Source organism: Ambystoma mexicanum, chromosome 9 (genome assembly GCF_040938575.1).
Source record: "Ambystoma mexicanum isolate Mex_15411 chromosome 9, UKY_AmexF1_1, whole genome shotgun sequence".
Taxonomy (NCBI): Eukaryota; Metazoa; Chordata; class Amphibia; order Caudata; family Ambystomatidae; genus Ambystoma; species Ambystoma mexicanum.
In genome coordinates this window covers 571,327,905-571,349,808 of record NC_090931.1, presented here as the reverse complement: position 1 = coordinate 571,349,808, position 21,904 = coordinate 571,327,905, and the positions used below count along the sequence as shown (strand labels likewise).

The 21,904-nt window shown below is 46.9% G+C and overlaps 1 protein-coding gene across 1 annotated transcript in view; it reads left to right on the top strand.

The window, feature by feature from the left end:
* The window catches only part of GLOD4 (glyoxalase domain containing 4), a 141,276-nt gene that overhangs the window by 117,381 nt on the left and 1,991 nt on the right, over positions 1–21,904 (top strand). The gene's annotated exons all lie outside the window — the stretch shown is intronic.

Genomic DNA, 21,904 nt, shown 5'->3' with positions numbered 1-21,904 from the left:
ATCCTTGTGAAAGACCAAAAAGGGATGCTCCACCGACAAGGCCTGGAGCTCACTCACCCGTCTTGCTGACGTAACGGCGACCAAAAAGGACACTTTCCAGGACAGGTACTTTAGGTCCACCGTGGCCATTGGCTCGAAAGGCTTATGACAAAACGCTGTCAGGACTACATTTAGATCCCACAACGGGTGCGGACTACGAATTGGAGGATAGAGGCGTGTCAAGCCTGCAAAATGCCTCTTAACCACTGGATTACTCAGAGAGTAAGAGCATTGGACCGTAGAAAGGTAAGCGGAAACCGCTGAAAGGTAAGTTCTACATGACAGAACATAGACTCCCGACTCTGCTAAGAAGGATACAAAGGACAAAACTGTGTCAATTGTAGCCCCCCTTGGGTCCAACTGCTTTTTTAAAAACCAATGACAGAACCTGAGCCATTTGCTTCTGTACTGGGACCTAGTTGAGGGTTTTTTGGGTGCCTGGATCATGCGCATGTTATCCGCAGACAAGTTAAGATGTTCTAAAGACTTGAACTCGGGCACCATGCCGCCAAGCTGAGCGATTGTGGGGAGGGGTGCCACACCTGCTGTTCCCCCTGATGAAGAATATCGGGGGTCACTGGTAACCTGATCAGCGGACAAACCGACAGGTATTGAAGTTCTGAGAACCAAAACCTGGCAGGCCACCACAGGGCTATGAGTATAAGGGAGCAGTTCACCGAGTTCTTCAGCTTCCAAATTGCTCGGTGAACTAGAGGCAGAGGCGGGAAGGCGTAAGCTCTCATGTTGTGCCATGGAATCTCGAGAGCATCCCCCAGGGAGGAGGCTCCCAGCCCCCTTCTGGAGGCATACTGAGGAAACTTCTTGTTTACCGCCGTAGCGAAGAGGTCTACTTCCGTTGTGCCTCAATGCAGGAAAATCCATGAGAGGACCTCCGCCTTCAAATCCCACTCGTAGCTGACCACTGACCGCCAACTGAGGGCATCCGCTGTGACATTCAGCTGGCCCGGGATGTGCACTGCAAGCAGCCAAACACCATGAAGCACAGCCCACTCCCAAACCTGGATGGATAGGTCCACGAGAGGGGGAGACTTGGTCCCCCCTTGCTTGTTGATGTAATAAATCGACATCACATTGTCTGTGCGTATGCGGACTGCCTTGTTGGCTATGATCGGTCTGAACGTCCTGAGCACTAGGAAGATCGCCAGAAGCTCTAAATGATTTATGTGGAGGATCTTGTCCTGAGGCGACCTGTGATCCGAGACCTGAAGAGGATCTAACGTCGCACCCCACCCCAGGAGGGAGGAGTCCATCGTGATCGTCACCGTAGGAGCTGGGTCCTGGAACCCCACACCCACCGACAGGTTGCTGAGAGATGACCACCATTCCAGGTCCACTTTCATGGAAGCCGGAATCATTATCAGCTTGGAATCCGGGTCCACAGCCTGACCCCAAGAACTCTGAAGAGCCATCTGAGTCCGCCTCATCTTGATTCGAGCAACAGGAAGAGCCAACATGCACAAGGCCATGAGGCCCAGAAGCCTCTGGAACCACCAGGCCAACATGCTCTCCGACTTCGCAAACCTCTGACACGTGGCTAACATATCTGCCATTCTGTCCCTGGTTAGGTACACTCTGCAGTCGATCGTGTTCCAGCGAAAACCTAGGAAAATCAAGTCCTGCAAGACCGTCATGGAAGATTTCCGCCAGTTCACCGACAGCCCAAGATGAAACAGGAGCTGAAGGAGAGACTGAAGATTGCCCACTGCTTTCAACGGACAAGGACTGCGTAAGAGCCAGTCGTCCAAATACGGATACACATGGATACCCTGCAGACGAAGTTAGGTTGCAATCACCGACATCATCTTCGTGAAGACACGTGGTGCAGAGCTGAGGCCAAAAGGAAGCACTCGAAGCTGGAAGTGCTCCTCTCCCAAAGAGAAACGGAGATATCTCCTGTGTGGATTCCAAATCAGAATATGCATGTACGCATCCTGAAGATCCACCACGCTGAGCCAATCGCCCATCTGCAAGGAGGACCGTATCTGGCTGGTCGTGATCATCTTGAATTTCTCTTGGGGTAGGAAAAGATTGAACTGGGAAAGGTCTAGTATAGTGAGCAGGCCAGCCTGTTTGGGTTTGGGCACCGTAAACAGCCGGGAGTAGAAGCCCGCCCCTCGCTCCCCAAGGGGAACGGGTTCTACAGCTCTGAGGTCCAGCAGTTTCTGAACCTTGGCTTTGAGGGGGGGCAAGTCCGACAGCTGAAAAGAGGGTTGAAGGGTGGGGTAGAGGGTAGGGGTAAGCGGAAGCCCGCCCGAGCGACTGACAAGATCCATCTGTCTTCGGTGATGGTCTGCCACGCCTCCCAATGAGACGCAATGCGTCCTCCCACCGGGGTCTCGCGCAGAGAACCCTCATTTTGTAGGTTTTTCGGTGGTGTTGCCACCTGAACCTGAAGAGGAGGCTGAGGAGCGGGAGAAAAACCGAGTCCGTTGTTGCCTCCAGCGGTTATTCCCCAAAGGGGTATCCCCTCTGCGAGATTTCTGGTCTAGGAAGCCCTTAAAGCCAGAGGTGGGTCGACTTTGCGATAAAGGTCTCTGGGTTCTAAAGGGGGTTTTAACAAGGACCGACAAGGACTTAGCTGTCTGAGTGCTATCCTTCGTCTTGGTCAGCTCTACATCTGTTGTAGAATGAAAGAGCTCCTTACCATCAAATGGAAGGTCCAACACCTTGCCCTGCACTTGCTTTGAAAAGTTGGTGGCATGCAGCCATGCCTGTCGTGAGGTATCAACCCCCAGCATAAGGCCCCGAGCCGAGGAGTCTACGTGATGAGCCGCAGCCTCCAGGAGATCCTGGGCCAAGACCCTGGCGTCGGATAATCCTGCTTTGTAGTCTTCCAGCTTCTCGACCAGGATGAACTCCTCAAACTCCGACAGACCTTTCCACATCCGCATTTTAGCCCCCGCTAACACCAGTTCGGCATTGGCCTGCCGGAGCTGCAAGGCCGAGTTGGCGAAAATCTTCCTCCAAAGGGAGTCAAGGAGCTTATTCTCCTTTCCCAGAACCTGAGTAGCCATCGTGGAAGAGGATGCTGCAGGCCTGGACTGTAAAGTAGCTGCAGCCACCGCTGTGGAGGAGGGGGGCAGACAAGACGACAGGGCCACCTCTTATTGACGAAAAGTCCAGAGTGTGGCTTTTCCCAGAACCTGCAGACCCCGGCCAGAACGTCCTTCTGCAAGAACAGGCCGGTACTCTCCAAAGGAGACAGGGTGAACGCCCCAGAAAGCACGCCCTCCTGCGGAGCGGGTAACTCGGGCACCGGAACATCCAAGAAGCACATCATGTCCAGTACCCGGTCATGAAAAGCTCTAATAGAGCAGGGCAGATCCTTGTTGTCCTGATCACCCTGCGTGTCATCCGACAGGTCAGGATCCTGCTGAACTGTGTCGGGCGCTGCCTTGTCCACGGGGGACAATGGGGGCAAAGGCGGAAGAGTCGGGGAAGGCACCGTTGGCAAGGGAGGCGCCGGCGGAACCACCGGAGGAACGGGTGGAGCCGGAGGCTCGGGTGGACATATCTCCCTAAAAAGCCCTTTGAAATATTCCCTCATGGGGTCGGTACGCGTGAGCATCTGAAATTTGCCGAAAAAGGCGTCCTCCGGGGACTGTTTTGGAACCAGAGGAGGCCTCTCATGAGGAGGATAATTCCAGGGACGTAACGGGGAAGGGTGCCACATCGGCCCATCCACCAACTTATCCACATAAATCAAAGGTGCCGACCCCGCAGGCAACAAAACATTGTGCGGAAGGGGCATCTGAGCGTTCCAGTCATAAGCTGGCCGATAAGGATGCGCACAAGGAACTCTATGTTCACCCACGGAACCAAGCCCTGCACCCGAGGCCGATGGCGTAGTTGTAGGGGTAGCACCCAAAATGGCTGCCGCGGTCGTCGCGGGAACGGGCGCCATTTTGTCATCACCTGAGGGGACTGTGGCACGTGAGGAAGTGAGGCAAGGTTCCCTGTCGATGGATCAGGGCTCTTAACTTTAGTCTTAACATAAGGAACCTCGGCTGAGCCGGTACTATGTGGCCTGGAATGTTTCTGCGACATACCAATCGCCAAATCAGCCTTCCCATGAAGGACCTTGGCACTGCCGGTAAAAGAAGAACTTTCCTTCTTTGCCCCCTCAACAGATATGGCGTCGCCACAAGAGCGGGAACGGTGAGAAACAACCTGCACCGATAAGGCCTTGCCAGGCCTCTCAGAAATGTTGGTAACTTTAGTCTCTGTGCGAGTGACCTCGGACCCAGGTCCGGTAATAGTCTGACTAGCGCAGGCCTCGGAACATCCTTTCAGTAACACCAAGCCCCGCCGAGGCCTCGGGGCGAACCCCGGTCTTATTTTTGAGGGAAGCCGACAGAGGGGCCTCAGAGCAAGCTCCGGTACCACATGACTCGGTAGAACTGGGTCTACAAGCAGCCCCCACAGGAGGGGCCTCGGAGAAAACTCTGGTATAATTATTAGGCCCAACGGGCACCTCAGGGCGAATCCCGGTGACAGAGCGATCAATGCCCCTCCCGGCTCGGGAGGAACCCGGAAAGGTGTCCACCTGCCGGGGTGCTCTGAGAAGTAAAGAACTTACCGGGCGTCTCTTCTTTTTCGTCAATGAATGCTTGAAAATGCGAAGGAGGAGTTTGTCGGAACACCTCCTCCCACCACTCCAACCGCCGCTGAAGAGCCCAGACCGGAAGGGAATCACAGTAAAAACAGGAGTCCCAACAGTGATCCGGACCCAAACACTCTAAACAAAGAGGATGGGGATCCGCCCTCGCGAAGCGTCGGTGACACGATGAACAATCTGGAAAGTCTAGTTTGAACGACATAGACAGACTAGTACACGATCGCTAGCGAGAGCCAGAGAGGAAAAAAGGAAGAAATCTTCTGTGGATGCAAGTGCGTCCAGTCCCGAACGAGCGGAGAAAAGGACTGATGGGCGATCCGCGGGTCGGAGCCAAGGTGGGTGGGGTTACGGCCGCGTGCCGGGCCCCGCGGAAGAAAGAGAGGAAGGACACATTTGTGCAAAATTTTTGGATGCTTTTTACAAAGTGCTCCGGTCCCGTCCCACAGGACGGAGAGATGTCCCGGAAGTATGGAGGAAAGGGGACGGGAAGTAGGAGTATGCCATTTTACCGAAGTGGCGCTGCGGTTCATCACCTTAGTGGACAGCCTTGTGCAGATCTGCCCTTTCTAACAGTTATCACTAGGCTTACTAAAAGCCTATTTTTCTATTTAAAAGCACTTGATAGATATAGGAAAAACTTCTCTATGGAACAAACAATCTTCATCACGGATGACTCTGGGCCTTATTACGGGTCCAGCAGTAACCATGCCGGTAAAACCGGCACCTGGCTTGCCGTTAACACTGGGGTATTACAACCCCGGCGGCCAGAAAGTCGGGCGCCAATAGGACTCTATAGGAATGGAGACCACAGAAACACTGGCACTGGTAATAACGGCGCAGTTGTTTCCGGACCGGCAAGGTTGTAATGAGGCCCATTGTCACATAAATAGATAATCTTAACATTATGTAGCTAGGTCTTCCAAAGAGGCAAAGTTCACAACTTCAGGGATTGACTGAAGGGAAACTCCTACTGTTACGAGCTGGGGATGAAACCCAGGGTCGGACTGGCCTATAGGGAAATAGGCACATGAGCGAACCAAAACTGCAAAATGCTGGTGTGGGCCTGTTTTTTTGGGTCAAAGTGGGCCAATTGTTTTGCCCATATGGGCCAGTTTGATGAGTTACTTCACTATGCGGTGTAAGGAAGGCATGGTATCAAAGTAAGACAGGCTCAAGTGATCACAGTTCAAGGGTGTTTATTAAACTGTAAAAATGGGCGAGATAAATGCCTAATCTAAACCTAAATCTAAGATGGGAGCAAGCTACGACCATCAAGTAATAATAATACAGTTCTTGAGGAGTCTAGTCAAATAAAAAGAGCCTATACTAAGAAAAACCTATTGCCAGTCCTTACCTCTGAATACAAAATAGTGTGGGATAATGTTCACAAATAAATCAGTGTTCTCAAAAGGATAAATCAGGATGCTATAGCCAGTGTCTCCCTTCCCCACGTTTGAAGCACGGGACAAGGCAGGACTCTTGAGCACAGCACACTTCTAGGCTTCTGTGGCCCGAGTTTACAGTTCCTTTTCCAATATCAGGGCATTCTGTGCCCAATTATCTTTTATGCAGAGTCTCTTGCTTCAGAGGGCCTGAAGTATCGCAAACAACAAACAAAGGTTTCTTCTATTTCTTTATGTCGGGCGATTACTCCTCACCCGAGGATCCCCCTCAGCCGGGCTCCGATCCCTTTCACAATGTCAGCCTCCCTCAATCGGGCTCAGGTCAACAATTCACTGTGGATATCCCTCAGTCGAGTTCACGTTTGTCATCACAGTGCAGCTCTCTTAGTTTACCACGTGTCAAAGATTTTTGACTGTACAAGGGGTTATGACTCGACCCTTCTATGACCACTTTGACATCTCTCGCTGGCCTCCTCTGGGGCCTCTTGATTCTTGTAGTTTTCTCAGTTCAACATATCCTCCTTGTTCAGTAGTGGGTCATTTGTTGGAGTCTTTCGAATGAGAGCACACACGGCTGCGGACCACGCTAACCCTAATACCTCGGTTGTTCACAAAAAGACATTTGTCTATTATCTTCTTTTCTTTACTTCAATGTTGCTATTGCAACCGTGAGCTTAGCACAGTCCGATCTACTATCAGTTTCCTCCGACTCACTGGCTGCGCTGAATTCGTTGGCTTTTCTTCTGCTAGAGTCAAGAACAGTACCACAGCGGCAAGCTCCTTTCCCCGCCGTGGCTTTCAGTGCGGGAGGGCCCCTTCTACCGTTGACATCCTCCACACCAATCGCCAGCTGCAATTCCTGATCTTAGTGTTCCTTTATCGAAGGCTTCGCAGGTCTGGGTTGAAAAGGGCAAGGGTAATTCCTTCGTCGTCCTTTCGGTTTCCTCTGCCTTTCTCCTTTGTTTGAACTGCCGTCCCGGAATAGCCGCTTCCTCAGGCTTTCGGCCTTGCTCAAAGTGTGCTCTCGTGCTCCGCCTTTTATCCCTGTGGGGAAGGCAAAGGGCCATAAGGTGTGCGTAGATATCGGCAATTGCCCGACTCTGCCTGACCCTTGTATTGGGACATGTCAGGTAAAGGGCTCTGGTGTTAGTCCATTATCTTTTGCGGTGTATGGAAAGTGTTCGTGTAGGAAAAGGGGGGCTTTTAAATATCCTACGGGGTAGAATGGGAAAAGGTGTTATAAGGAAGGGGGTACCGCGTCTCACCCATGGGGTTCCCACTTCCACTCCCGGAAGACCCCCCATCCAGGTGATCCTCCCGCACTGGTCCACCCCGAGAACTGGATCCAATAGTGATGCCCGTGTTCTGGCCACCTGGATGACAGATCCCCGGGGATTAGCGGGTGAGACACCTTCAGGTTTCTCACATACCCTTCCTCCATGTGATGTAGCCGCATCTGTTTCACAGGGGAATCGAGAAAGGAAATCTACATTCCCCTGGTCTTTTCCTTTTCAGTGTTTCACGGTGAAACAGTAGGATTGCAGGTCTAGAAACCATTGGATTACACAAGGATTGGAGTCTTTGCATTGGCTAATCCAAACTAGGGGAAAATGGTCTCTGACTAATGTGAATTTCCTTCCTAAGAGGTAGTAGCTAAGGTTGATTATGGCCCACTTGATGGCCAGCGCCTCTGATTCAGCACAGAGTAATTTTATTCAGGTGGGAAAATGTGCGGCTTGTAAACAAGATGGGATGTTCTAAACCGTCTCAAAGCTGAGATAGGACTGCTCCTAACCCTGTAACAGAGGCGTCTGTTTGCAATATGAAATCTACTACCTTTCGGAACGGTTTATGGCACAGGGTTTGTTTTAAAGTGTTAGAGCATATATCATCCTCATCACTCCATTGAAGTTTCTGGAGTTCAGTGCTCTTAAGTTTATCTGTCAGCCGAGTTGTTTTGTCCGAAGGGTTTGGGATAAACCTACGGTAATATCCTATTTATCCTAGAAAGGCTCTAAGATCCCTTTTACGGTTGATTGGGCTAGTCTACATTTAAATGGATTAGCAGTCAGGCCGGCCTCTCTGAGGACTTTCATAATAGTATACAAATAGAAGAGATGGCCCTCCCAAGTTTTTACTATAAATTACGATATCGTCAATATAAGCTCCACAGAAATCGGAATAAGGCTGCAAGATTTTATTCATGAGGTGTTGGAAAGTGGCTGGAGAGCCGTGTTGGCTGAAAGGAAGGACTTTGAATATAAAAAGTCCTAGGGGCATTGGAAACTCAGTATTTCCTTATCTGGCCTGTATACTGGGACTTGCCAGTACCCCTTTGTTAAGTCTAGGTTGTATAGAAAGGTGGCAGATCCGAGTTTACCAATTAGGTCATCGATGTGTGGCATGGGACATGCATCAAAGTCAGAGATTGCATTGACTTGACGGAAATGTATGCAAAATCTCCAGGAGTCAGGTTTAGTGACTAATACAATAGGGAGGACCATGGGCTCGAAGAAGGCTCGATAATATTGGCTTTTAACATTTTGTTAAATTCCTCCACCACTATCTGTTTACGGGCTTCTGGGAGTCTATATGGCTTCAAATGAACCACTTTTCCCTTAGGTATTCTAATATAGTGGTAGATGCCTTTTATTCTTCCTGGTTTTTCTGAAAATACATTGGAAAATGAGTGAACTACATCTTTTAGATCTTCTTCTTGTTGTTTGGATAGTTCTGGAGGAATTAATTCAAAGCTGTCTATTTCATCTGGAACCAAACAGGATAGTACTTTGGCATGGGTGGCTAACAGGTTCTCTTGCCACTCCTTTAGGAGATTTACGTGATGCAAATGGACTTCTTGTTTCCTGTCCGGTTGGGCTACTTTATAAGTACAGGTTCCTGTTCGTTCTAATGGGTCCAGGCCATTTGGAGACAAGCTTGTTTTCTGAGGTGGGTAAGAGGACCAGTACTTTTTGTCCTATGGAAAATGATCTTAGGCTTACTTTCTTGTCATGAGTGGATTTTTGTTAGCTCTGGGCCCTTTCCATATGAGTACAGACTAGATCTCAAACAAGTCTCGTATGCTCTTGCATTCTAGTAGCGGTCTGCGAGATGGGAATGGGTGCCGCCTCTCTTTCTTCCCAGGTCTCCCGGAGCATGTCTAGGACATCTCTGGGCTCTCTACCATCAAGCAGTTCAAAAGAAGAGAATCCTGTTGAGGCCTGAGGGGTTTTCCTTACTGCAAATAGTGCCCAAGGGATTATTCGTTCCCAGTCTTTCCCGTCCTTATCTACCAATTTTCGTAGAATTAATTTCAGAGTTTTATTGAATCTTTCTACCAGGCCATAGGTTTGAGGATGGCACACAGAATTTCGTAAGTTAGTAATATGGAGTCGCTCTTTGACTTCTGCAACAGGCTTGCTAATAAAATTCAAACCTTGATCGGTTAGTATTTCCTTGGGGAAACCGACCATGGAAAAATATGGTAGAAGGTGTTTAAGGATTTGCTGTGTAGTATTATATTATTTTGCATTTGGAACGCTTCTGGATATCTGGTTGCATAGTCCACAATCACAAGGACATATTTGTTGCCTAATCTGGATGTTTTTATAGGGCCAATGATGTCCATCCCGATTCTTGAAAACAGATTTCTATGATCGGTAAGGGATTCAGGGGGGGGGGGGCAGGTAATGGGATGTGTGTGCTGGGTTTCAAGCAGATCTTGCACTTCTCGATAAAGGTCTTTTATATCGGCGTGAATACCTGGCCAGTACAATTTCCCACTGATATATGCCTGGGTTTTGGATTGTCCTAAGTGCCCCCCCCCCCCCGGTGAGATGGGAATGTGCAATTTCCAGTACAACCTTTCAGTGGGTCTTGGGGATCACTAACTCCGTCTTTATTAGGCCTTCAGTAGATGTTTCTCTTCTATATAGCAACCCCTGTTTTAAGAAGAAAAAGGGACTTCCCTTCTTCATACCTCTCCTTCAGGCATAGCTTGTAGAAAATCTTCAGCAAGAGCTGGATCATTTCGATGGGCGAAGGCTAGGTCAGGATAAATCGTAGGCTCTTCTCCCTTCCTTTCTTCAATGTTAACAGGTTTATCAGCTTCCCCAAAGCCTAGTGTACCTCTTTCTGTTTCGTCTGCTTCACTCTCCTTAAACTGAGGAAATAGAGCCTTTTCCAGAATTCCTTTAGCAATTTGATCCCCACAATGTACTTCAAACCGGATTTCACCATGATTCTGTAAGAGAACCTTTGTCTCCCTGGAAGTCGGGATCAATGAGGCCTGCTAAAACGTCTATACCAAACTTCCACGCTAGGCCAGATTTTGGTGCCAACCTTATGTAACACCCCGAGGGTGTATCAAAATCAAATCTGTAGGAATCAATCCTCTTTTCCCAGGGAGAACAGCTTCCCTACTATTACAGATTTCGAAACCTATCGACTTTTTAGTGGCAACAGAGGGGCTAAAAGCTCTATGACTACGTTTTTGAAATCGTAGGGTTCCCCAATTTGTTTCAATTGAGTCACATCCCATTCCTGACACCATATGTAAGGGAGGCATGGTATCAAAGTAAGACAGACACAAGTGATCATAGTTCAAGGGTGTTTATTAAACTGTAAAAATGGGTGAGATAAATGCCTAATCTAAAACTAAATCTAAGATGGGAGCAAGCTACGACCATCAAATAATTGTCATGATCCCCAGCAGAGTACAGGGCACATTCCCACACAACAGTGACATTGGCAAGGTATGGACATTGATGGTCACTGGCTGGCGCAGGCATCACTTTGCAAGTACTGATAGCCTGCACCAAGATGGCTGCCAGGTTGAGTCTCAAGATGCTACTCAAGGTGGCCACCAGGCAGCCCATGCCTTAAGTATCCCTTGTGGTCTAGTTTTAAAGGGTGCAGCCCAGGGCTATAAAACCACACCCTGCGCCACACCCCGTGCTTAGCGTTTCTCCTGCTGACACTGAAGCATTCTGCAAGACTTCCGTAACTCCAGACATCCAGCAGTCGTCCAGCCAGTTGATACTTACCAGTTTCTTCATTGCTTTGTTCCGATCTGCTCAACAGACTTACCAGTTTCCTCCGCTGTCTTGCTTTACCGCCACCGGACACCTGGAACAAAAAAAACACATATAAGAGCATTTACTTTGATGGTGCTCAGAGCCTTTCCCCAAGAAACCTGCTTACCTACATCGATCCTCTGCAATCCTCTTAATAGCAATCTGGACAGTCTCCGCTGCCATTTAGCAACTGCTACATTCCGGAGGAAATGGCATCTGCAGATGGACAGACCGACAAAGACATAATCGCGCAATCAGCGCGGCGCAGCACAAACCAGACATTCCCGCTCACCCAGAGACATTTACTTACCAGAAGTACCACGTGTGTCACAGCTGGACTGGACCATGATTTTCCAGTGACGGAACTGGACCTCGTGCTGAAACTACACGCTGGTGCTCGTAGCTGCAAGAATAAGGTGAGCCATTGCCCTCGTCAGCCAGCCAACCCTGGGGGTAGAAATCAAGGGGGTTGGGAGAAGGTTTAGACCATCACTAAATGTCCCCACTTGTTTGTCCATAGGTCTCACATTGGCCAATCCACAATCACGTCAACCAGAGCTGGGAAATCGCACCCAAATCACTCCCAACTGCACCGTGCCCTAGGCCGTTGTGCCATTCTGCGAAAACAGTGGGAAGAGAGGGGTTCATCACATCTTACCTCCGGAGGGGAGTCGCGTGGCAGGCAACCGAAAACTGGGCGCTCATGCAGCGCACCAGAGATAAGCGTTACAGAACGCTAAGCCCACGTGTAGAAGTCCTGCCTGAGCATCATGGAGTCTGAGGCGGACCATTTAACCACCTTATTAGGGGAGCTACGGGCGGAGGTGCATGCCGCCCGGTCTGAAACCAATGCTATGAGGAGTGGTGGTGAATCGGGAAAGAACTGAAGAGTTAGCAAAACGTTTAACTAAGACCCAAGCGGGTCAGGTTCCCCTACCAGGTCCGCCAGATGGCACTCCAGCACAGATAGAGGTTACCACCCCCATTAGTCTCCACCTAGCTCCACCAGAACGCTTCTTGGGAGACCCACAGAAGTATGCCGCATTTATAAATCAGTGCCAGCTCCACTTCCTGAGCCGGCCAGGAGCATTCCTGACAGAAAAACCAAGGTTGTGTTCGTCTTATCGTATCTAGAGGGGCATGCAGCCAGTTGGTCAGTGCAGTTAGTTAACTGTGACAATCCCATTTTGTACAATTTTCCAGGCTTTCAACAAGAATTACACAAACTCATTGCTCGCAGGACGCATGGGCAGGCCTTAGATGGGGAGCTGTTGACCTTGCGGCAGGGTTCTCAAGACCTCCTAGTGTACATCACCACCTTTTAAACGGCTGGTAGCCGAAACTAATTGGGCGGAAGAAAAAAGAACCACCTTGTTCTACCGAGGCCTCCACAACAAACTCAGGAACGTCTTGGCACAAGTAGTCAACCCACCCAAACGCTGCTCTGACTACATAGACTTAGTTACAACTAGATCACTGGTTGCAAGAAAGAAGGACAGACCGGTCCCGTTCAGAAGGATGCCCCTTATATGTGCACCCACGGGAAGCTCCATCCCGTCCTAGTGAGAGCCCACCGGAAACCATGCAATTGGGTAGTGTTAGGGGGCCCTTGACCAAAGGAAGAAAGAGATTGGCGTAGACGTCAGCAGCTCTGTCTGTACTGTGGGAAAGCGGGACATTTCCTGAGGGATTGTCCAAGTAAATTACTGTGGAAACCGCTGTGAGCAGCCAGCGCCGTATCCGAAGAAGACATACCTAAGCCCTCCGAAAACTTCATTGCTCAACAAGAGTAGAGACCAGCTTGTCGCGGAGAGAGAAGGCATCAACGGTCTCGCATCTCACAAAAAACGTTTGTACTCCTCTGCCCTGAACAACGACAGAGGATGCCCTTGAGGCGTACGTGGACTGTGGAGCAGTAGGAAACTACATGGAGTTCACTTTGGCCCAGCGAACAGGCGTTCTTATGCAGCGAAGGGAAAAGGTTGGTAACATAGTCTCAGTAGATGCAACGCATCTCTCTTCTGGCCCTGTGACACAATGTACGGGAGAGGTCGTGTTGTGTCACCCCAGTTCCATCTCATTTTAGGCATGCCCTAGTTTGAGTTCCACAATCCAATTATAAACTGGCAGACGCATAGGATGGCCTTCTCTGCTGAAAGTCTGCAGACCTGTTATTCATCTGCGCCCATTGTTGCCCACTCAACGATTCCAGAGATGCAAAATACGGACCATAAGGTAGTGCTCGGCATCACCAGACAGTTGCCCCCTGAATACAGAAGCATATCATGATGTGTTCCAGAAGGAGCAGGCTAATACCTTGCCCACGCACAGGGCCTACGACTGCCAGATAGACCCGATTGCGGGGTCCCAGGCAACATACAGCCGCATCTACGTGCTTGCAGAGAAGGGGAACCAACACCTGTGCAATTATCTGGACCAGTACCTGGCAAAGGGGTTCATATAACCTTTGAAATTGCCTGCTTCTTCACCCCTCTTCTTCGTCCCCAAGAAGGAGGGGGACCTTAGGACCTGTATAGACTATAGGGGGCTCAACAAGATCACAATCAAGAACCTGTATCCTCTACCACTAATCCCAGTACTCCTAGCCTAATTGAAAAGCGCCAACATCTACACCAAGCTTGACCTCAGGGGAGCGTACCATTTGGTGTGTGTGAAAGCCAGCAACGAGTGTAAGACGGCATTCCGTACGAAGTTTGGTCTGTTCCAGTACACTGGCATGCCCTTTGGCCTTAGTAACGTGCCGGCAGCTTTTCAAAGTTTCATGAACGATGTCTTGAGGGAGCTTCCGAATGTGTGTGCCATGGTGTACATATACAATATTTTGATTACTCTGCAACACCGGAAGAACATGTGCAGCATGTGAAGGCAGTCCTGGAAAAGCTGCAAGAACATCAGTTATATGCCAATTTGGAAAAATGCGCCTTTCATGTAACCGAAGTGGAGTTCCTGGGTTTCATCTCAACTCCACAAGGAATCTGAATGGACAATCGTAAGGTAGAAGCAATTCTCCAATGGCCTTCACCCACCTCGGTTAAAGCAGTCCAGAGCTCCCTGTGATTCGCCCATTTTTCCCGGCGATCATTTCTGATTTTTCAGACATAGTGCATCCAATCACTTCATTGCTTCGCAAAAACAAGACCGTTACATGGACCACTGAGGCCGAACAAGCCTTCACTTGGCTCAAACATCAGTTTACCACTGCACCAGTACTCCGACACCCGGACCCACAACTTCTCTTCCTGGTAGATACCGGTGCCTCTAGTGTAGCGATGGGTGCCGTACTGTCTCAACGAGATCCAGGAACTAACCAATTGCACCCAGTGGCGTTTTGGTCCAAGAAGTTTATGCCCGCCGAGTTAAATTACACGGTGACAGACCAGGAACTACTCGCCATTAAGGCTGCCTTTAAGGAATGGCGACATCACCTCCAGGGAGCACGTCACCCCATCACAGTACTTGCTGATCATCGTAACTTTCAATATCTACGGACTGCCAAGGCACAATCTCATCGCTATTTAAGATGGGTGCAGTTTTTCACGGAATATGACTTTACCATGACATACCACCCCGGAGTATGAAACCCAGCGCTCTTTCGTGTAGGCTGGGATGCTGAAGGGGAAGACGTTTATGTGGCCCTTGCACCAGTTGCAATAATTCCAGAAGTTGTTGTTGGGGGCTAAAGGCATTCATTTGTCTCCTCTAGAGTCATTGCAGGATGAGATCAGACTATCCATGAAACCTGACCAACTACGGACTTGAGTCTCCCAGGATCCTCAACGGACGGAACACAATGGACTTCCTTACTTCCAGCAGTGCTTGTACTTACTGAGTTCGGCTATGCAACACAAGGGCCTCCAAGCTTATCTTGACACACTCACGGCAGGTCACCTAGGAATCACAAAAACTATGGTAAAGATTTGACAATCCTTTTGGTGGCCTACATGGCGAAAATACATCATACAGTATGTCAAAACCTATCCTAGTTGTTGCCGATCTCATGACCAAGATGGTGCATTTCATCGCTCTGAAGGGATTGCTGAATGCAGGGACCCTGGCACAAGTGTTCCTGACAAGCGTAGTCAGGTTGCATGGTTTTCCGTCTGTTGTTTTCCATCTGTGGGTATATCCGATCGAGGAAGCCCATTTATTTCCAAGTTTTGCAGGAATTGCTGTGCCAATGCCCAGATTGAAATCCGCTTATCGACTAGCCACCACCCACAGACTGACGGCCAAACTGAAAGGACCAATCGAACCCTTGAACAATATCTGCGTTGTATGTTTACTCAAACGGACAAACATTATGTTGATCTTCTCTGGGCCGCAGAATATGCATATAATAATACCATCCATAGTTCTACTGGCTTTTCACCCTTCTTTTTCCTGCATGAGAGGGATCCCTGCACCACTGCTTTTGATCCACCTACACCGTTAGAAATGCCCGCTATCACCTCTGCACACGAGCATCAGAGAGACACTGAAGAAAGCCACCAGGACACTGCATGACACAAAAACGGCTCACAAGCACTTTTCAGACAGACATAGAACGGAGACACCCACTTACCACATAGGGGATAAGGTGTGGTTAGCAACAAAGCACATCCAGTTGAAAGGCCCAAGGTGATTCCACACAAAATACATTGGCCTATACCCCATTGTTTCCATCATAAATCCCGTTGCAGTTAAGTTAGACTTGCCTGGCACTTTGCGAATACATCTGATCTTTCATGTGTTATTATTGAAACCTGGTACTGAGACTCCATAACAAGGCCTCCCCCAGTGGAAACACAAGGGGAAGAGGTCGAGTACGAGGTCCGGGATATCTTAAACTCTAAAATCATAAGGAAGAAACTTTACTACCTCATAGATTGTAAGGGGTACAGTGTTCTAGATAGGACACGGGAACCAGCAGCTAATATAAACGCACCACGCCTACTAGCCCGCTACCACCGTAATCACCCAGACTGGCCAGGGCCAGGTTTAACTTCCCTTGGGGGGGCTTTGGAGAGGAGGGCTGTCATGATCCCCAGCAGAGTACAGGGCACATTCCCACACACCAGCGACATTGGCAAGGTATGGACATTGAGGGTCGCTGGCTGGCGCAGGCATTACTTTGCAAGTACTGGTAGCCTGCACCAAGATGGCCGCCATGTTGAGTCTCAAGATTCTACTCAAGGTGGCCGCCCGGCAGCCCATGCCTTAAGTATCCCTGGTGGTCTAGTGTTAAAGGGTGCAGCCCAGGGCTATAAAACCGCACCCTGGGCCGCACCTCGTGCTTCGCGTTTCTCCTGCTGACACCGAAGATATTGTTTTTCAAATTTTGTTGCCAGGTTGTGGAATTCCCTTGCAGTTGGAATTACATTTCTGGATCATCTTGTGGCTTTCTGCAGATAATTAAAACCTGTCTACATGCAAATGAACTCTGCTTCGATTATAGTGGTTTGAGCATCCAGTGCCAAAATGCCTTCGAGCCAGCGCTGTGGTTTAGAAATATATTAATCTTATTTCAACACCAACCTCCAGAGTAAGCACACCCAGCCAAATCAGCCCAATCGCATCTGTGCCGATCTTAAATTAAAGCACGATAACTGGTGACCGGCCACATGTTTGTTGAGGCTATAACTATGTACATTTTTCTTTTTTTACAAAGTGAAGGAGTAGGGTAGACTTACTGTTCTAAAATTTGAACAGAGCTCTCTGATTTCCAGTCCTGGGTGTAGTCCACGGTATAACAAATTGACATTTAGAAAATATTAATTTGTGATTCAAATACATTTCAAATGGTTTCATAAAAGGCACATTTTAGTGATATTTAAGACATATGTGCCATTGTGTTTCACTTTCGTTGGGCAGTTCAGTTGTGTCCTATTGCCGGGTAACTCACAGATCCAAGACTCAAATGTAGCCAATTCAGTTATTTGAATGATTGCTGGCAGGATCTTTATCACTGGGTATAATATTACACAAGTCAATGGCCTGCATGCAGAGAGCCCATTTCACAATAGCCGCGCAACTTTCAGTGATTTCCGTACTTTAATAGTTTGATGATTTTTAGGTGTGGCTAGATGGAGCATTTGCTCCTGCCAGCGTTATTGCAGTAGGTTCCCTAGTGCCAATCATCTGGTAGCCGAAGCATTGGCAACCGTTTTACATGAGTTGGGACAGCTGTGTAAATTGGGCTGAGAGTTGGCAAAAGTCTCTGCTTTACAGAGCATTATTTGTTTCCATGCTACTTTGTACATTGATAAATTGTGTGCTGTATTGCAGTGTTGTTTAAGACTATAATAACAAGGCTCCCGATCAGCTTGCTCCGTGATGCAGAGTGCACTGTAACTCTAACATGTTTTCAAGGAGGCTCCCTTGGCATACTAGATCATGGCTCCCTTGGCATACTAGATCAAGCCTGGTAGGGTTGTTTACTTGCACTTGTCGACTCCATGGTATTGTTGGTTTATTTAAATGTATAGAGCTCTTTCGCCAAGGCGCTGTACAGAATGGCAAAAATGGAGAGCCGGGCTGTAGCAAGCCAGCAGTGTTAAATGTGCAAAGGAAAGCCCATGGGCTAGCCCAGGAACCAGCAGCAGTAGACGGACTGTGTCCCGGCGTAGGCTGTGTCAGGGCAGGGCATGCCACCTGCTGCTTCTACTTAACTCCATAATGATATTTTTTTTTGTTTGGTGTGCATTTTCCTTGTGTGTGGCATCGTTGATCTGATGCATTAAACAATATATTGATTACATTCAATTAAACTGAATTATATTGCGAGAAGCATTTTCAGTGTGTGGGTTGCAACTCTAAGCTGCTGCCATTTAATGTAGTAATTGATCAAAGGTGGGGACTCGGGAAACAGTACCTCCATCTACCGGGATACCAATTACTCAAAAAACACCTTATGGAAGGTACTCTTTTGTGCTTTTACCTACCCTACACATTTCATGTATCGCTACATTTCACGTCTACATTCAGGTTGTACACTTAGGCCTTTTTAATAGAAAAATATCAAAAATAGTTTATTTTAACAAACACATTTCACAAATACAATCAAATATATATACCACAATTAAAAATCACTTGGACCATGATATTCTCTTTTTGCTGAATTCACAAACACATTACACATTTCATTAAAGTGCTGAGATTTAAAGCGCTATTTATTTGTACTATTGCACTGGTCTAGGTTGGCCCCGCTGTCACTTTTTACCAAAACACATCAAACCCACCCTTATTCCATACTCATGTAAATTGTTAAACTTCTACAGCACCCTTTCATTATGTGCTGAAAAAATCCTATTTTAGACCACACATAATGTCATGTGCAATACATAACACTCAACATACTGTTGAGACAGGTGCGTTTGAGCTTTTTTTTTAACAGAGGGTACTTTCAATCGGGAGCACCTCCATAGTTCTTCCATTGGTCTTTATCAAGACAACGAAAAGTTTCAAACTTCATCATTTATCTGCCATGTGCTCCCATCCCAAAAGAAAGACTTCTGTGTTGTTTTTTGGTAAAAGGTGATAGCAGAGCCAATCTTGCCCACGGCAATTGTACAAATAAATAGTGCTATAAATTGTGAATGGAAATGTGTCACTAACCCCAGCACTTTATGGAAATGTGTAATGTGTTTGTGAATTCAGCAAAAAGAGAAAATTATGGCCCAAGTGATTTTTAATTGTGCTATATATATTTGGTTGCATTTGTGAAGTGTGTTTGTTAAAATAAAATATTTTTATATTAAAAAGGCCCAAGTGTATAACCTGAATGTGGACGTGAAAAAGTAGGGATAAATGAAATTTGTAGGGATAGGGAAAAGCAAAAAAGAGTGCCTTCCATAAGGTGTTTGGTTTTTGATTTAATGTAGTAATACATTAGATGGAACAAATGTCCGTTTTGTTTATTGTAGGAGGTCGTTTTCTGACGGATTACTGTTTCTGCAAGACAGTGTCATTTTTGCCATGTTATTTTACCAGGCTGCTGGCATGCGGTTGCGCACATCACTTTCGTTAAAATAACTTGTGATATATTTATTTCCTGTCAGCTTTTCCAGTACAGAGCAAATTGGGGAGGTCACTATTTTTGAAAAATATGCAAGTTCGTGACATGATTTTCTTCATACACTGCTTGCCAGAGTCTAATCTTCTCCAGAGAGGCACTTTACGGAGATCAGCCATGGGCAGTGGCACGTTTATGCCACAGAAGTTAGTGCTGTGTCTTAATATTCGTTTTTGTATGTTATTGATTGATCTTTTTTGTCTTAAGATTCTTGATATATTTTAAAGCTGATGTATGCACCTTGTAAAAAAAAAAGTATGGCAAAACAACTGAAAAAATATTACTTTAGCAGACAGACTTCAGAGAGGTGGTAAGGACCATTGCGCTTACGGCAATTGACAAGTTAAGTATTAGTTACCAAAAATATCATGGGCCTACTGCCAGAACTCTGGTGAAACCTACTTGTTACCCTTGTGTATATGATCAACATTAAATGTCCCTGCAGAGTTTCACACTTAATAACAAGCAATTACACTTGCAGTTTAGTGCCTGCAATATACCCAAAGCATACTAACACATACAACATGCTCTCAGACTTCTGCTTCACATTTATGGAAAGGTACTCTCATAGTAGTCAAGGGGCAATTCCCAATATAAGTTAACATACGCCCGATTATAACGCTAACCTCCCACTTTTCCCTTATTCACCTCTAAAATTCTGAGGTCTCACAGATAATCGTCAAAGTGCATAGCCATCTAAAACATTAAACAGTACAACTGAACAATGTAGTTTGATTACTGTTCACTAAAAATGTAATCCAGTGTTCATTTGCTGCTGCTATTCCAGAAACTGCAAACCGATAAAAATGGTGTGACTAAAACCCATGGTTACTACAAAATAACTCAATGCAAGACTTGTATCTTCACGCATCAACCTCTGAAGTCAAACATCTTCCATCGCAACACAACCTCAAGCAAAACCAACAACTGGAAAACACCACGGAAATCCCAAGAACTCTCCCCCACCTTAATTAAGTGGTTAATGACTCATTGTGGACAAGGCTGGTGGGGGTGTTACTCTATATTACTTGGGTATTAAATCAATTTGGGAGTGTGAACCATCCCTCTCGTGGCCGCCTGACCCACGTAAGAGAACGCCTTTTCTCACGTTTAGCTTAATATATTACCTACTGCACCACATACAGCAAGGTGGTTCTCATCCTATTCAAATAAATGTCCTTGTTGTGAAATTCCAGAGTAAACTGAGGGGTACTGTTTGCAGGATTGCCCATTGTACCATGAAGCAAGGAAAAAGTGTATTTGATGTCAAATAGTACAAAATGGGAGTTTTTTTTCCACTGATGTATTGGTGTTTTTTAAATTGGCAGCCGCACCATGCCCAAAGGTAGCAGTCGCTAATTGCCTTGATTCTTCTTGGCATATTGGAAAAAAGTTCCTCAATTTGACTGATGATGCATTTTTTAAAGACTATCACCTGATCTTGGGTTTTTGTACTTTTTTATCATTTTAAATATTGTACGATTTTAAGATGGCATAATATATTTTTCATTTTTATTATGTTTGTTGTGGACATTGTGCTTTATAGAAGGGTTAGTTCTGAAAAAAAGCTATTGATTGATTAAGAAGAATTTATTTAATGGCAAATCTACAGTAACACACATTGCCTTGGCCAACTTTGCAATGATAGGGGGGTAAGCCTTTTTTTGTCATTTGTGAGCTTTACAAAGCAATCGTAACATCTTCATGTACAAATCCAGGCCTGTTGGCTTTGTCAATGCTTGTATATTATGTTTCTTCGTAAGGGTCACATTAGACTATAAGAAAACTGGCAGTGGAAGAAGGGACTGAGAACGGGATAACGCGCACGCACAAACACATCCTCACCCCCTCCTCAGCGAGAGTATTAGGGTGTCTGTGTTCTGCATAGATTCATGTTGAGTTGGCAATTTCCAATCCCAGAAAAATAGCTGACACAGCTCAGCGGTATAGTGTGCTTGCTGCAGAGTTGTGCAAGTAACCACCTGATTGAGGTTACATTTCCTACAGGGCCAACTCAAACTTTAACTCTTCTGATGTTGTTAAAATGAATGCCACACCTTAATTAAAAAAAAAAAAAACATTATTATTGTTTTACCTAAAATACTATTATGGCAGAAAGAATGGCCCCAACATTAAAGAGGATCTTTTGTGTTTGTAGACCGGTTCCATTTAGTAATTCAGATCATTTGGGCGATTTAGAAGTGAGACAATAAGTAAAGTGCACATGTAGATGCCATTTATTAGTCTGAAAATAGGGCAGAAGGTGCTAAGAATGAAAAAAAAGAGATGGAGGGGCCGATGACAATTGCCCCACCTTTTTCCCACTCCTAAAAACTAAGAGGTCTATTGATGTTGACGTCCCCGCCCACCATGCCCCCAATCTAACCAAATCAAAAAGGTCAATCAAATGTTTTTGTGTTTGAAGTCCCCACTGTTTGAGGGTCATAACAACCAAAATGACTGTCTTCTACTAGAAGTACCAGAGATGGAAAGCAGTGCTTTAGCATCGCACAAGGCTGTATCACACAAGTGATAGCACTTGGTAACTGATGTCATCGCTGCCTTTGTGTTTCAATGCCCCACTAGTGCCATAAAACGGACACCCCTAAAAGGAACATTTGAAGACTTCTCCGCCCAAACGTTGCCCATGTTTTCACTATCCTTGGCCTCTTCTCAG